This window comes from Onychomys torridus, chromosome 19 (genome assembly GCF_903995425.1).
Source record: "Onychomys torridus chromosome 19, mOncTor1.1, whole genome shotgun sequence".
Classification (NCBI taxonomy): Eukaryota; Metazoa; Chordata; class Mammalia; order Rodentia; family Cricetidae; genus Onychomys; species Onychomys torridus.
The window spans coordinates 29,952,832-29,968,894 of record NC_050461.1 but is presented as its reverse complement, the minus strand read 5'-3'; the positions used below and the strand labels follow the sequence as shown (position 1 = coordinate 29,968,894).

The following is a 16,063-nucleotide window of genomic DNA, read 5'->3' as shown; positions in this document are numbered from 1 at the left end:
ACAGGCTGATTCAAGAGATGGCTACTGTAGCACAAAGAAGATCTTCTTACGGTCTCCAAGTTTGTGTTCCTCTGGGTTCTGTGCGCGTGTGTCTACATGTGTATGCGTTTTCTCGTGCTTTTTTTCTTGGTTTTCATTTCTGTTTGTTTCCCAAGGAGAGGGAGAAAGAAAGCATGGAGTTGGAGGGGTCTGGAAGTGCGGAGGAGACGGAGGAGGAGAGACCGTGATCAGAATATATTGCATGAAAAAATATTTTTAACTAAAAAAAAAAAAGCCATGAGAAAAGAAGATAGCTATTTGGTGTTTGTTCTTAGAGACAGAGAGAAACAAAATACAATGAGTGTGGCAATATGCGCTATGGCAGTGAGGCTTCTGATAAACACAAGCATGCAACATAATCCACAAACCACTGACGTGGCAAGGGAGCCCATGTTTTCCGGGATGATGCTGCCTCTCACTGACCATCTCCGTGATTTCCTTCCGGTCTAGGGAAGGACTGGCTGGTCTGCCATCACCTTTCCTAGCTAAAATTTCTGAGCAAGATGAAGCAAAGAACCTTCCCTCCCTACCAATATAAGAAACAGGTCTTGGTCCAGTGGGTAAAATGAGTTGTTCTGCAAGCATGGCCACCTGAGTTCAGTTCCCTATCACCCATGTAATAAGCTGGGATGCACATGCCTGGAACACACACACACACACACACACACACACACACACACCTCACCCCTGCATTGTGGGCAGAAAAACATGGTTCCTGAGAACTTGCCAGCCAGCTACTCTAGCTGAAATATGCTTCAGTGACAGACCCAGCTGTAAGGCAATAAAATGCAGAGCAACAGAGAAAGACACTGTACATCCTGCTCCGGCCTCACCTGTGTGTGTGTAGCCACATACTCAGGTATACACACACACACACACACACACACACACACACACACACACACTCAGGTATACACACACACACGCACACACGCACACACACGCGCACACACACGCACACACGCACAAACAAGCGTGTGCAAATCCATCCTAAAATAAGGAACAAACACTGTGGGCTAACCCTTTTGATTGCTCCAGTTTAAAATCTTGGGGGTACAGGAAGAGAACCCCAGATGGAGCCCAGCAACTTTCCAGGGTGAGCAGAGAGAACCACAGGGAAAGAGCCAGACAGCTGGAGTTCAGAGAGCAGAGCACTTAGACTTGAGACCCACATCAAGGCCAAACTCTAGGGATCTGAAAAGCATTCTTCAAAATACTCAGTCTAGTGCCAACATTTGTACAAGGAAAATGCCTGGGGCTGGGAAGCATGCATTCCTAAGGACCAGAGGTAGCAGCATCAGTGTTTACATGAATCACAAATACTTCCTCTTCCTTTAGCCAAGTGGGCAGTAAGTAGGTTCTCAAGGAGGGGCTTATAAGGCATGAAAGCAGAAAGGGGACTATGAGGGGGTGAACAAGATGGCAAAGCAGAAGGAGGACTGTCAGAGGGAAGGGGTGAACTACTGAGAGAGAGGGATGAGGAGGGCAGAGGCCATGGGGGCACCGAACACGAATCCGGCCAGTACTTATGAAGACATGAACTACACAGCGTCCTGAACTAGTGACTCCACTTAAGAACACAAAGGGAAAAATATATATATCAGTACATAAAATTCTACATAGAAAATACTGAAACAGCATCCTGAATTAGCACAGACCAGATATAATCTCCACCAATAAAGGTATGATTAATAAATTACCATACAGCCATACTGGAAAGATGAACCTAACAAAAAGAATGAATTAGAACTTCCCTGACCTCTGGGCAGTTTAATACTGCTGTCAGTACACAAGCCACAAGCTAGAACATGCAAACAGGAAGCTGGAATTCCTTGCCCTATATGTGAAAAACTCATACTCATGAAGGACTGCTAATAAAGACCCTTTCAATGCATCTTTATCCAAAAGTGGCTTGAGGGAGGGTTGATGCAATTAAGCAAATTCAAAGGATAAAGTTGAACCACAAAAAGCAGTGCAGAGGAGATGGTTCAACGGGTAAGAGCACTTGCTGCTCAAGGATGAAGACCCAAGTTCAGATCTCCCACACCCACAGAAGTCCAGCAAGGTCCACCCTCTGCTGTGGGGGGCAGAGGCAAGAGGGTCACCCAAGAAAGCTAGGCAGCTAGACGAGCCTTAAAATAGTGAGCTCCAGGTTCAGTCCTTGTTTCAAGAGAATAAGGTAGAGAGTGATTGGGTAAGTTACTCAACATCTCCCTCTGGACTCCACATGTAGACACACCGGTACATGCACTGGCATGCACACACACATGCACATCTCCCACATTGAATCCAGGCTCGAGACAGCCTGCTTTTTATTCGTAGTGGAGAAGGAAATGGGGTTGAGCTGGCCTAACTTCTACTCTGTTCATGTTTCACTCCACAATCCTGACACTGAACTCCTGAAAAATGAAAGATGTTGGGCCAGCAAGATGTCACCAAGCTTGGAGAGAACTGACTGCTGCAAGTTTCCTCTGTCCTCCACATAGGTGCTGTCACACACACACACACACACACACACACACACACACACACACACACAAATGTAAAAAAAAAAAAGTGAAGGTTTTTTTCTATGCAATACTGGAGTCAATGGTACACTTAAGTTGTAGACACCAATTTGGTTGGAGACCAGAAATTGTGAAAAATGCATATAATTTTCTAAAAAGCACTTGGATGAAAAAATAGTCTAGTATAGTAATACCCTCCTGAATGTTTCTTAGTGTAAGAGTTGAGGTTTTTGGCCAGAGAATTTAAAATAAAACAGATACATGAGGTCATATCATCTCTCCTAAGAAAATGGATTTTGCTGTAATAATAGGCCCATGTGAAAATAATAAAAAGACTGTGGCTATAATTCAGAGAGAACAGCAGAGTTCCAAAACAGAAACACCTGAATAATCCCCTTACTATAAATCACACAGACACATTCACTAATGCAGCATTCTAAGTGCAGGGGCCTAAAGTCTTTGGATTTTGTTCTAAGCATATGAGGAAATTAGGGGTGAAGGCTCAGCAAGAACAATTTCTATGTGACAATAACTGTCTTTACTCATCTGTATATTTTGTGTTGATATTATGATCCCACCCCTTGGGGCTGCCCTGCGTCCTGATGTAGAAGCTTCTTTTTAGGGAAAAACTCTGCCCCTTTCTCTCTCTGTCTCTCTGTCTCTGTCTCTGTCTCTCTGTCTCTCTGTCTCTCTGTCTCTCTCTGTCACTCTCTCTCTCCCCCCCTCTCTCTCTCCTCCTCTCCCTCTCTCTCCTTTCCTATATTCTGTCCATCTCTCTATTATAATAAACCATTTCCACATGGATGTAGTGTCTGGGTTGTGAATGTCCACTGGCTGCCATGCCCATGTGGGGTGGGTTGCCTGCCAGCCCGCCACTGCATCTACCCAGCATGCCAGCATGTTTCCCTGCAGGATAGATACCCTTCGCATCCCCGTGTAATAATTTATAACATTTTGACTAGAGTAGAGTAAGCATTCTGAAATTCCAGACCATTCTAAGAACTCTTTCTTCTTCCCTAGACTGTATTTTTGTTGAAAAAGGCCACTCGTGGACTGTCGTAGTATGTTGGGTAAGGGTTGGATCTGGGTCTTCAGTCACCATGTGCCATCCACTGAGACCTGTACCATGCTTGATTTCTGAAGCAAGGTTGTATGTAGCAGGCTTTCTTTGGGGCCACCAACCAGCTCCCAAGTTATGACACAGAAACTTATTATTACTTATGAATGCTCAGCCTTATCTTATGCTTGTCCCATCAGCTCTTATAACTTATTTTAACCTGTTTCTCTTCATCTATGATTTGCCTTGGAGCTTTTTACCTTTCTTTCATTCTGTATGTCCTATTCTGTATCTGCCTGCCTGCCTGGCCCTGAGCCTCTCCCTCTCTTTCTCCCTCGTTCTCTCTTCTCTCATCTGAAGCCTAGATTCTTCCTCCTACTTATTCTCTCTGCCTGCCAGCCCTGCCTATCCCTCTACTGCCGACCTATTGGCCATTCAGGTGCTTTTGGTAGGCAAAGCAACACATCTTTACATCGTTAAACAAAGGCAACACATCTTTACATCGTTAAACAAATGCAGCATAAACAAATGTAACACATCTTTACATTGTTAAAGTGATACTCCACACACTAGGTCCTCCTTTATTCCCATACACAAGGACTTCGTATGGTGTCTGTCTCTCCTGGCCCAGCAGAGCAAGCAGCTACAGAACTGTCTGAGGCCCTTCACTGCCTTCCTCCAACTCTTGAACACAGAGAAGAAGTAAAGTATTGTGAACTGAGCGGGGAGGAGCAGAACAGGATGGGGCCACCTGGAACAGGATATGATGCCATACTTTCATTTCCTCTCTACTGATAGCTGGGAGCGCAGGAAAACCTGGCTGTGCTGCCTTAGGATACCGCTCCGGGGGTCAGAGGCTCCAGTCTCTGTGGTTTTCCGCTGTTAGTCACAAGATGATGGCAGGGAGAAGTCACACCTCTGTTTGCCCTCTAACTACATCTACAACTGTATAATCTCCTAACATCGGGTGCAGGAAAAACTGATTTCGGCAACATTGCTGTCAAAACCACAATGCCTTTCTCTACCTCTACTCTTTCACTGTTGCTGATGCAGAACACTGGGGGAAGCGGGGTGCGGGGAGGGCGGACAAGCAACAGGAGACAGGAGAAGAAGCTTCAACACTACCGCATGTTGTCCAGCTGTGTGATGAAAGCCTTACTGTGGTCGTTTGCTTTGTGAATGCTTCCCAAATGCTGGTGTGTGCTGCGACACATATTCTGATCATGTTATGTGAATTTGGGACATGTATAAAAAACCCTTCACCTAGTCATTGCCATCACATGACTTCTTCCATGTTCTGCAGTAAGAACGGGTACCCAACGAAACACTAAAAGGCTGGGAAAACAGTGCCTGTTGGCTGCAAGCAGAGACTGCCACTTTGGCTGAATGAAGCAGGGAAGGAGTTCACATAAGAGCTCTGGAGAGGCCAGGAAGCGTGGAAGGCTACGAAGTCAAGAAGATGCTCTAGGATCTATGGAGCCCAAGACAGCAAAAGAGCTCTTCTCCTGACCACTGGGTGCCGTAGCTGGCCCACTGAAGCCACACTGCATCTAACCAGACATGAGGTTTAGAGGAATCCATACAAAGGGCAGCCAAAGCAGAAAGCCCAGAATCCAGCAAGAGTATGTCATGAGGCAATCATAGTACAGTCACAATAATTTAGTAATTCCACCTGGGCTCTTTCTATATTGACACATTCTTGGCTGTCAGAAAACTAGTTAGAACTGAAATATTAGGCTGAATTACACACAAGTGTTAGTTTCTTAAGTCAAAACTACATGAACATTGGCAAAGTCCTATGGCTTAACCATACCAGGGTGGGCTAATGTACTCAGTTCTTAAGGTTTGACCCCCGGGACTCAGGCATAATTTGAAGATTGGGTTCTCAGACTTTACATTGTAAAAAATTATCGCTTAGAAGAATTATCACCCAGGGAACAGATCCAGCAGAAAGATGTAGACACACAAAGCCACTTGCTGATTTTATTTACTGTGCACATACCCCAGACACATAGGCGCAGTATCTCCTAAGGCACGTGTCCAATACACAAGACTCCTGGTACTATGAATTACCAGGAACTGCAGTAGACAGAAAGGACTCTAGCTAACAGAATCCACACAAGAGGCAGGAGGCATCTGAGCTACTCGTTGCTAGCTACATTAGCTCATTACATACTACTTTATTTGATAGAATAATCAAGTACATCTAAAGAAACATTTTTAAATTTTAAATTTTACTGGTTTTAGTTACATATAATTTTGACATAACTTCCCTCATAACTCTCTAGGCCTAAAATCTTTGATATTTCTTCATAGTACTCTTAAATATTTGTCATAGAGTATATTTAATTTTCATTAGTGTTTTCTCTGTACAGTATATTTTCTAGGTGTATAGAAAGAGGGCAAAGAAATGTCTTCTTTCTGAGGGGTATTGACTTTGTTTCTAATAGCAGCATAATCTATTGCTTAGCCTGAGTATTGGGTAGTGATTATGCATACATATCACTTTTAAGATAAAAGTTTCCACTATGTGAAAATTACATGTCATTTTCCATCTGCGTTAACTTTTATTCTGGAGGGGAACTCATGAATAATGAAAGAGGCTATCAGTCCTTCCTAAGTAATACAGAAATTCCTTCAAGCACTAAATTGAAAATCACATAACAAATACATCAGGCATCCTTCAGACATCAGCTCTGTGTGCTTCCTAAATAATATAATTTATCTCGGAGATAAAGGTGAAAGAGTTGCCTGAAGAACAATTCATATGAAATATGTTTTATGGGGTGGTAAGATGTCTCAGTGGACCTGGAGGCATTTGCTCCAAGTGTTGACAACTGGAGTTCAAGCCCTGGGAGCCACATGGTAGAAGACAGGAACAGACTCCTGTGGGTTTTCCTCTCTGTGCACACGTGCGCGCGCGCGCGCACGCGCACACACACACACACACACACACACACAATGCAATCAAATATTTAAATACGTTTTAAAAATACTAGAAGTATTTTTCTTTATTTATCTTTATATGTATTTTACTAAAATAAAGTGTTTAAAATTGTGGCATTAATAAATTCATACTTAAAAATAAAGGAGTCACTAAACATTGTTTCCAAGGAAACTGTTAAATTGATTTTTAACAGAATCCTATATTTTTAATTACATACTCTTTTTTTGCAAACTACATATTTCCCTTTCTTCTTTTTAATATTTCCTAAGGCTGTTTATATGGCAATACTGTAATTGGGACCTAAGGAATTAGGGTCCCTGACAGAAATGCCATGCTAAGGAAGAAAGTAGTCCAGCCCCAAAGCCCAAGCATCAGGAAAATGACTCCTCTCCCAGGAGAAGCCTATCTCCCAGAAGTTCCCAGACTGGCACACTGACACGAGCACACACCTACCTCCTGGCTTTTCCTTCACCTTTTCTATGCTTTGTAACACTTCTATAAGGGGGCAGAGTAGATGAAGAACTTTCTCTCCACGATTTGGTTCAAAGTCGTAAATACACTCATTTTTTATACATATGTGTTTAAGTATGTACATATATGTGTAGGTACACATACAAGAATGTGTATATATGCAGACATACATACATAATGTCTTTTCCTCTTAGTCTAAGCTTGTTTGGGGGCCCAGAGCCAAGCTTTACAGCCAAGTGTCAGACAAAAACAAAAACAAAAAACAAACAAACAAAAAAAAACCACCAAGGACATTATCTGATGGTGTCTCCCAGTTGGAGAACAGCTATTTTAAAGGAATAAAATTTACAGGGAATAAACTTTCTAGTTTGTTTATGTCAGAATACAAAATAATGGCTCATTATGACATTTTCATCATCATACTTACATTATTCTACTCCACTCTTATTTTCTACCATTCCCCTCCCCCGCCTTCCTCCTTGCCTCAGGCTGCTCCTGTCGTCTGTCCCGTTGCCTTCAAATCACCCAGACTCTATTCTTGTGGTGGTCTCATGAGGATACCCCCACCTTGTAGGCTCACCCATTTCCACAGTTGGTGGCACTGTGTGAGGAGGTTCAGGAGACAAGCCTTCTCCATGGAGAAAGTACGCTGCTAGGGGTGGGCTTGGAGAGTTTAAAGACCTAGTTCTCTCCAGCTCCATTTCCTGCTTCGGCCCCCATGCCACCTGCTGCCATTTCTCCTTGTCATGAGGGGCTCTTATCCCTCCAGAACCCCAAGTTCAAATAAACTCTGTCTTCTATAACTACCATCCCTCTCCTCTGTTCCTCCACCTGCCCTTGAAGTCTCTCCCTCTGCTGCTCATTTCCTTTGTTACACAAAAGCTTTTCAATTTCACTCAGCCCTACTGGTCAGTTTTGGGGCTTGCTTTCTGTGCTACCGGAGCCCTTTCCAGAACGTCCTCACCCATGCATGGATGCTGAAATGTTTTGCCTAAGTTTTCTCCAGCCCTTCAGAATTTCAGGTCTTCTTTAGGGCCTTTGCCCCATTGTGAGTTTGCACAGCATGGCAGGGATACAGCTGTACTCTTTCACGTGTGCCTAGCTAGTTTTCCCAACACCAGATATCTAAGAGGCACTTCTTTCCCCAAATACATGTCTTTGGCACCTTTTAAAGATTCGGTGGTTCTAGCTACATGTGTTTTGATTCCTTGATCCTCTATTCCATTCCACTGAGCTCCCTGTCTGTTCTATGCTCAGATCTTGCTGCCTTTGTTACTATGACTCTGTAGCATATTTGAGGAATTGTTACTATGACTCTCTAGCATATTTGAGGAACAGTATTGCAATACCAGCACCAGTGTTGTCTCTGCTTAGGACTGCCTTGGCTATTGAAGGGGGTCTTTCGTGCTTTTCTGAATTTTAGGCTTTTTTTCCCTAGACCTGTGAAGCACGTCATTGGAATTTCGCTGAGAACTGTGTTGAATCTACAGGTAAGCTTTGGTTTTTACAAAGCCATTTTTATAACATTAATTTTGCTGATCCATGAGCATGAGAAGTCTTGAAATCTTCTAGTATCTTCAGTCCTTGGTTAGGTTTATTCCTAGGCTGGGGGTTGGGTTTTTGTTTTTGTTTTTGTTTTTTTTTTTTTTCATTTTGTTTTCATTGTTGTTTGATTGTATGAAGCTATTATGAATATAGGTTTTTTTTCTGATTTCTTTCTTTGCAAGTTCATTATTAGATTACATATTTCTAAAAAGTTTCTGATCATTTTTGTTTAATTTGGAGAAGGGGACTGTTGCTGCTGTGAGACTAAATATTGTGTAGATCAAGCTGGCCTGGAACTCTGCAGGAGGATCATGGAGTACTGTCATTACAGCAACATGCCACCATGCCTCGAGCACATGCCACCATGCCTCAGGCACATGCCACCATGCCTCAGGCACATGCCACCATGCCTCAGGCACATGCCACCATGCCTCAGGCACATGCCACCATGCCTCAGGCATATGCCACCATGCCTTGCTAAAACCACCAATTTCTGTGTGTTGATTTGGACCGTCAACATTGCTGAAAGTAGTATTCTAATCTCTAAACTTCTTAGCGGCATCTGGATTCTCTGGGTTGTAGGTTCATGTCATTTACAAGTAGAAATACTTTGACTTCTTCATTATTGCTTCCTTGTACCCTTCTATTTTGCTGTCCTGCTTCTTCAGGGAAGACCTCCAGACTATATTAGCTAGATCAAAGTTGGCACCTCTGTCTCATTTCTGATGTTAGAGAACACGCTTTCAGATCTCCTCCACATGGTATAATGCCTGTTGAAAGCTTGTCATATACAGTCCGTATTATGTTGAGGCATATTTGTTCCACCTCAAGGCTTCTATCATTCTGGGATGGCGCCTTTTCTGAATCCATTAAGATGAACATGGGATCTCTGCCCTTAAGCCTACTAATGTACTATATTATATTTCTTTATTTGCTTACATCAAACCATCTTGCATCCCCATAGTGAAACCAATCTGTTCGTGGTATATGATCTTCCTAATGCACTTTTGAATTCAGTTTGCAAGGATGTGATTGATAATTTCTATGTTTACGTCCATCAGAACAACTGGTCTATAAAGTTTCCCTTTTTTGTTGTGTCTCTATCTGGGTTTGATACCAGATAATAATGCTGGCTTCAGAGAATGAGTTTAGTAGTGTTTCTTTGGAGGAAATAAACTATAAGCAGTAAAGATTTAAGATGACTAAGGATATTATTTTCCATTAATTTAAAATACCCTGAAGTTGGGGCCGGAGGGATGGCTCAGTGGGTAAGAGCACAGGCTGCTCTTCCAGAGGACCCAGGTCAAATTACTGCCATTCGCATAGCAACCAACAACCACCTATCACTCCAGTTTGAGGAGATCTGATGCCCTCTTCTGGCCTCTGCAGGCACCAGGCACACACATGCTACACAGACATACATGCAGGCAAAACACCTATAAATATTTTTAAAATTTTTTGTTTGGTTAATTTTTTGTTTGTTTTTGTTTTTCATGACAGAACTTCTCTGTGTAATCCTGGCTGGCCTGGAACTCATTCTGTAGACAAGGCTGGCCTAGAACTCACAGTGATCCATCTGCCTCTGCCTTCCGAGTTCTGGGATTGAAAGTGTGCACCACCGCTGCCCAGCTAAAGTTAAAATTATTTTTAATGTCACACTAAAAAACTAGAGTTTGTAACTTGCATAAAAGGACTATACTTGTAAATGAGTTATAAAACAGCTATCACCCATTGTAGTGACAGTTTTATGCAGACGTCTCTCTGTTTCACTGCAAAGGACACTTCAACTCAGAGATCATTTCAGCTGGACATAGTAGCATATGTAGTCCTATCACTTAGCATGCTGAGGCAGAAGGATCTGAATGTCAAGTCACTTTGAGCTACATGGCATGACTCTCTATGGGGGCTGGAGAGATGGCTCAGTGGTTAAGAGCACTGACTGCTCTTCCAGAGGTCCTGAGTTCAATTCCCAGCACCCACATGGTGGCTCACAACAACCTGTAATGAGATCTGGTGCCCTCTTCTGGCTTACAGGGACACATGCAGGCAGAATACTGTATACATAATAAATAAATAAATCTTTAAATATAAAAGACGACTCTCTCTTAAAAAAAAATAAAAAATAAAAAAGACTATTCCAAATAGAACTGACAACTACAGCTTTCTTAGCCTGTCGATCCGATCTGTTTGAGTCACTGATGCCAATGGTCTTAGCAAAGGCTACAGAGATTTGCCTGCTTTTCTGACATAGGTGAGCTGCTGCTGGTTTCCTGCACCGTGCTTTTAGATTTTCTTCTTTTGAAAGTACGGGGCACTGGACCAAGGCTCTTGCATGCTGGGCAAGTGCTCTGTGACTGCGCTACATCCTGAGCCCTAGATTTTTAAAAATGCCATCATTAAGTGTTTTTGCAGAAAACCTTTATAAAATGTGAAGCTGGGTTGGGGATTTAGCTCAGTGGTAGAGCACTTGCCTAGCAAGAGCAAGGCCCTGGGTTCGATCCTCAGCTCAAAAAAAAAAAAATTAAAAAATAAAATGTGAAGGTAAAAACCTCCTGCTTTTCACACTGTTTCTCATGAACATCTGGGTCTCATATCCATAAATAACACTCCTAATTTGTCTGGAGTAAAGATGTGAGCATACATGACTGCTGACTGGTCAACACTGAAGCCATCACTACGTACTGTGTAAGCACAGTCTACTTAGGAGGAAGACATTATCGAAATTGCTTCCTTTTTTTTTTGGTGGTTTTGTTTTGCTGTTTCAGCTGGTGTGGTTATTAGGTTTTGAGAGAGGGCCTCACAGCTCAGACTAGCCTCAAATTCACTTTGTAGTCGAGGATGGCGTTGAACTTCTGATCTTCCTGACGCTACCTCCCATATACTAAATTGACAGTCTGCACCACGAGAACCGGCCTTCAGGAGTCTGTAATGGAGAAATCTGATTTTATCTTTCTTGTCCATATCCCTAAAGTAAGTGGGGAAAGTAACAAATGATTTGTTTAAGTGATGATAATATCTGTATCGTTCCTAATATAACGGTGTCTAATTACTATCTTAATGTGCTCTAAAAATAACTAAAACTGGGTTGCTGAGTTACTAAACACTCTATATACACACACAATTATAATTTTAAGAAGCATGAGTCATGTCTCTGTAACTCAATAATCTTGCTTTCTTCATTTCAAAGTAAGTTTAAAATTATAATTTTAATATAAGATTTATAAGAATAACTAGTTTTAAAGAAATTTTCTCAACTGTATCATTTGTAAGCACTAAAAACTAACTTTATATTGCAAAATTTATTTAAAATGTGGTTGTTTACATTTTTTAAATATATCGTTGTACTTTTTGAAAGTTACATGTGTTTATACAATGTGTATGGATCATATCTATCCACCACTTCCTCTCTCTAATTTTCCCTCATACCCTCCCATCTCCCTCCAAGCTTCATGTCTTTTAATTTCTTTGTTATATATGTGCTCTTAATGAATAAACAGTAACTCTTCCATTCTGTACTCGGAGTAAGTCTACAGCCCTGTGGCATGTGCCTAAGGAAGTCTAAAAATGTCATCAGTATAAACACAACAAAGCAATTGAAGCTTAATTATTGCAATGTAATTCCTGATATTCTGTATGATTACATTCTAGGGAAAGACTAAACTTAGAACTGTTTAGCTAATCCCTACTGTATTGCTCCTTGTTTTTACCATTTGTTCACTGTTAATCAGCGAGCTTTCTTTCTGGATTCTACTCCAATGGTGGCTCTCAGATGAGACCTGATAGAACCACACAGGTTTTACAGATAACCTGGTTTCAACATTGTCAGTATACACTGTCAAAATTGTGCATAAGGACATCTGTTCCAAGATGCTTGCTGGTGGCACACACCTTTAATTCCAACACTCAGGAGGCAGAGGCAGGCAGATCTCTGAGTTCCAGGCCAGCTGGTCTACAGAGTGAGTTCCAGAACAGCCAGGAAGACAGAGAGAAACCCTGTTTCAAAAAAAAAAAAAAAGTAGTAACATGACGATGCTCATGATCATTTTAATAATGGATAATGGACTACAGGCTACAGGTTAACTTAGTCTAAGAGCTACTCTTTCTATGGCAAATTTTGAAAGAACATCCTTTGTTGCTCTAACTTGGCAAAAAAGAAATAAGGGAGCAATAGAGGCTTTGCTTTCTTCTGCCTGCCTTTTCTTCCTATGTGAGAACAGACTGCCCACAGGGACCACACCAAACCCTCACAAGGAACCCCATGATTGATGACTTCAAAGAACAAAGTTCATCCAGGAATAGGGAGATGGTTCCGTGAGTAAAAACCCTTGCTCAGCTAATGAGAGAACCAGGGTGTGAATGCCCAGCATCATGCACAGGCCAAGCATGGCTGCCCGTGTGTATCTGCAACCCCACCACCAGCAGAGGAGACAGGCAGATCCCAGGGCTCACTGGTCAGCATCTCACTGAAAGGGTGAGCTTCTGGTCCACTGAGACCATGTTTCAAAGCAGTAAGGCAGAGAGTGACAGATGAACGGCAATTACAAAAATAATTATAATTGTGTGTCCATGAAGAGTTCAGTAACTCAGGAACCAGTTTTACTTAATTGTAGAAGGTGTGAAAGCCACAAGCACTATTTACTATTGCCAGAATCATAATTTTTATGAAAGTTGAGTCAATGAAACTTATATTCTAAAAATAGTATCTCATTTAATGAGCTATAAATTGAACTGTACTCAAAAAGAACTTAAAAAGAAGCAAATGCTAAAGTAAGCTTTAATTTTCTTCTTCTCCTTCTCCTCCTCCTTCTTCTTCTTCTTCTTCTTTTTTCCAGGCAGGGTTTCTCCGTGCAGTTTTGGTGCCTGTCGCTCTGTAGACCAGGCTGGCCTCGAACTCACAGAGATCCGCCTGGCTCTGCTTCCCACGTGCTGGGATTAAAGGCGTGCACCACCGACGCCTGGCCTAATTTTCTTAAAATCTAATTTCACTGACAGTCTTCTCTAGCTTCTGCACAGGCATGTGTACTCACACTCATGTGCAAGCACACACACACACACACACACACACACACACACACACACACACCCCACAGGAAGATCATCAAAATGGCCTACCAAAAGCTGTAACTAAAGGGTGTTACCCACCCTTCCACTAGAGGTGCGATCAGACAGCTTCCAACCTGGGCTCCAGGTTACCATCTCCTCAGAGGATCTTTCAGTCACAAGCATAAAACGACCTTTTTACTCTCAGGCTTCAAGTGCCAGTGAGAGGATCCACCCCTTCATGAGGGACAGGCAGCCAACCAGAAGGCACAGGTCCTCAAATCCCTCCAGACTGAGGAATGGCCCCAAATAAGGAGAAATTAGGGGTGCTAAGCCTGAGGACCCATGGGAAGAGCATGCTGGAAGTAAAAATGGCCTACCTCCAAGTCCCTGCTTCTCCCTCGGGTCACTCACCTCCCTCCCTGTTCTGGGAGTGACAGGGTCTTAAGCCAAATTTACACACACATAAAAGTCCCCCGCCTTTGTCTCTCTAGCTGTCACATAGCTGCAGGAAAGACAGAGGCAGGATTAAAACTGGTCTCTCACCAGTTTGGGTCAAACTGTAAATCAATTTATTTATTTATTTTTGGAGCTGAGGATCGAACCCCGGGCCTTGCGCTTGCTAGGCAAGTGCTCTACCACTGAGGCAAATCCCCAACCCCATAAATTTATTTTTTAATTCTGATACATGTTAATGCCTTTTTCTCTTAACCTGGTGACATTCAGACCCAGAATCAATAGCTACAGACATTATCTAAACCAAACTCACGTGTTAAGTGTAAGCTAGGTGGTCTATAGCATACATTCTCTGTTTTACTGTGTGGTTATAAGAAGAATGGTTATTAAGGTTATCATTTTTCAAAAAACCTGATCTGTGATGCAGTAATATGTCTCACAACACCAAGCAATTTCTTTCCATGATTTTCAGTGGGGAGATTCTTTCTAATGTCGGGGTAAATTATTATGCAACCATGTCACATATAATATGAAGAAAATGAATAAGATTCTAGAATCACTCTTCAGTCACCTAACACTTCAAAGAAACAAAAGCAGGAAATGCTTTCTGCCATTCCCAGTGTTACTATTTTAAGGAGACCTGTTTCTTCTGCCTGAACCCATTTCATTTTTACATGGTTTTCATAAGGGATCTGAATTGTATTTCAAAATAAAGGCTGGCATAATGCTAAGACCAACTTCAATTTAAAAACTTTATACTTCTCATTTAAAATAGATAGTTCCAATTTATTACTATGCAAAACTGTCAAACAAAATTTTAAAACATTTCATTCTTTTTTTTTTATTTTTTTAGACAAGGTTTCTCTGTGTAACAGTCCTGGCTGTCCTGGAACTCACTCTGTAGATCAGGCTGGCCTCAAACACACAGAGATCCACCTGCCTCTGCCTTCCGAGTGCTGGGATTTAAAGGCTTGAGCCACCGCTGCCCAGCTAACATTTCACTCTTAAAAGCAAGTCTTCAAAATGACAGCTTTGTGTAAAGAATGTCATTCTGACCTATGCCATCAGGTCACATACTAACACCAACCCAGGTCTGCGCTTCAGCTTGTGCTCTTGAGCATACCCAATGCTGACCTTACAGACTTTTAGAAATTCTCCCAGTCCTGGTGTTGGTTACTTGTCCCATGGTTGTGCAAAAGACCTGACAAGAGCTAAGACAGGCAGAGGCTTTATCTTGGCTCCAAAGCTCGCTCTGAACCAGCACGCTCACAGGGTTTGCTCACGCGGTTTGTGTTCTATTAGAGCACTACGCAGGAGTCACAGTATGGGCTGAGAACCAAAAAGCTTCAATAAGTGACAGAACATGCCAGGATGACAGCAGAAAGGAAAAGTGGAGATAACAAAGCCAGACACCATGAACGACCAATGAGGAAAGGCATCTGTGAGGTCAAGACAAGAACAAAGTGATGAACCGCTGTTGGGACGATCTTTTTGTACTCTGTGGTGTGTCTCTGTTTACCTCACCTGCCTAAGGCACCTTCTGACTGGTTTAATAAAGAGGTGAATGGCCAATAGCTAGGCAGGAGCGGATAGGCGGGACTTCCAGGAAGAGATAGGAGCTCTGGGAAAGAATCTGAGGTGGGAGATTCGACAGCCAGATGAAGAGGAAGTCGGAAAGATCTACGGTACCGAGCCACGTGGCAGAACATAGATTACTATAAATGGGTTAATTTAAGTTTTAAGAGCTAGTTGGGAACAAGCCTAAGCTAAGGTCAAGCTTGCATAATTATTAAAAAGTCTCCATGTCATTATTCAAGTGCTTGAAGTTCAAAGAATGAACCAGGAGCCTGCGGTGACATCTCTGGGCCTTGGGTATGATGGATTGAAATGAGCAGCCTCCCCACCAATAGAAACTACCATTTCAGATGAAAATCTGGTTTTCAGCTAAGCCAAGAAAGTAAAGAAGTATTCACAGAAAATGTCTGGGGAGCCCAGCAGCTA

The 16,063-nt window shown here is 42.3% G+C and overlaps 1 protein-coding gene across 2 annotated transcripts in view; it reads right to left on the bottom strand.

Annotated features, from left to right (window-relative positions):
- The window catches only part of Akap7 (A-kinase anchoring protein 7), a 146,783-nt gene that overhangs the window by 85,421 nt on the left and 45,299 nt on the right, over window positions 1-16,063 (bottom strand). The window lies entirely within an intron of this gene.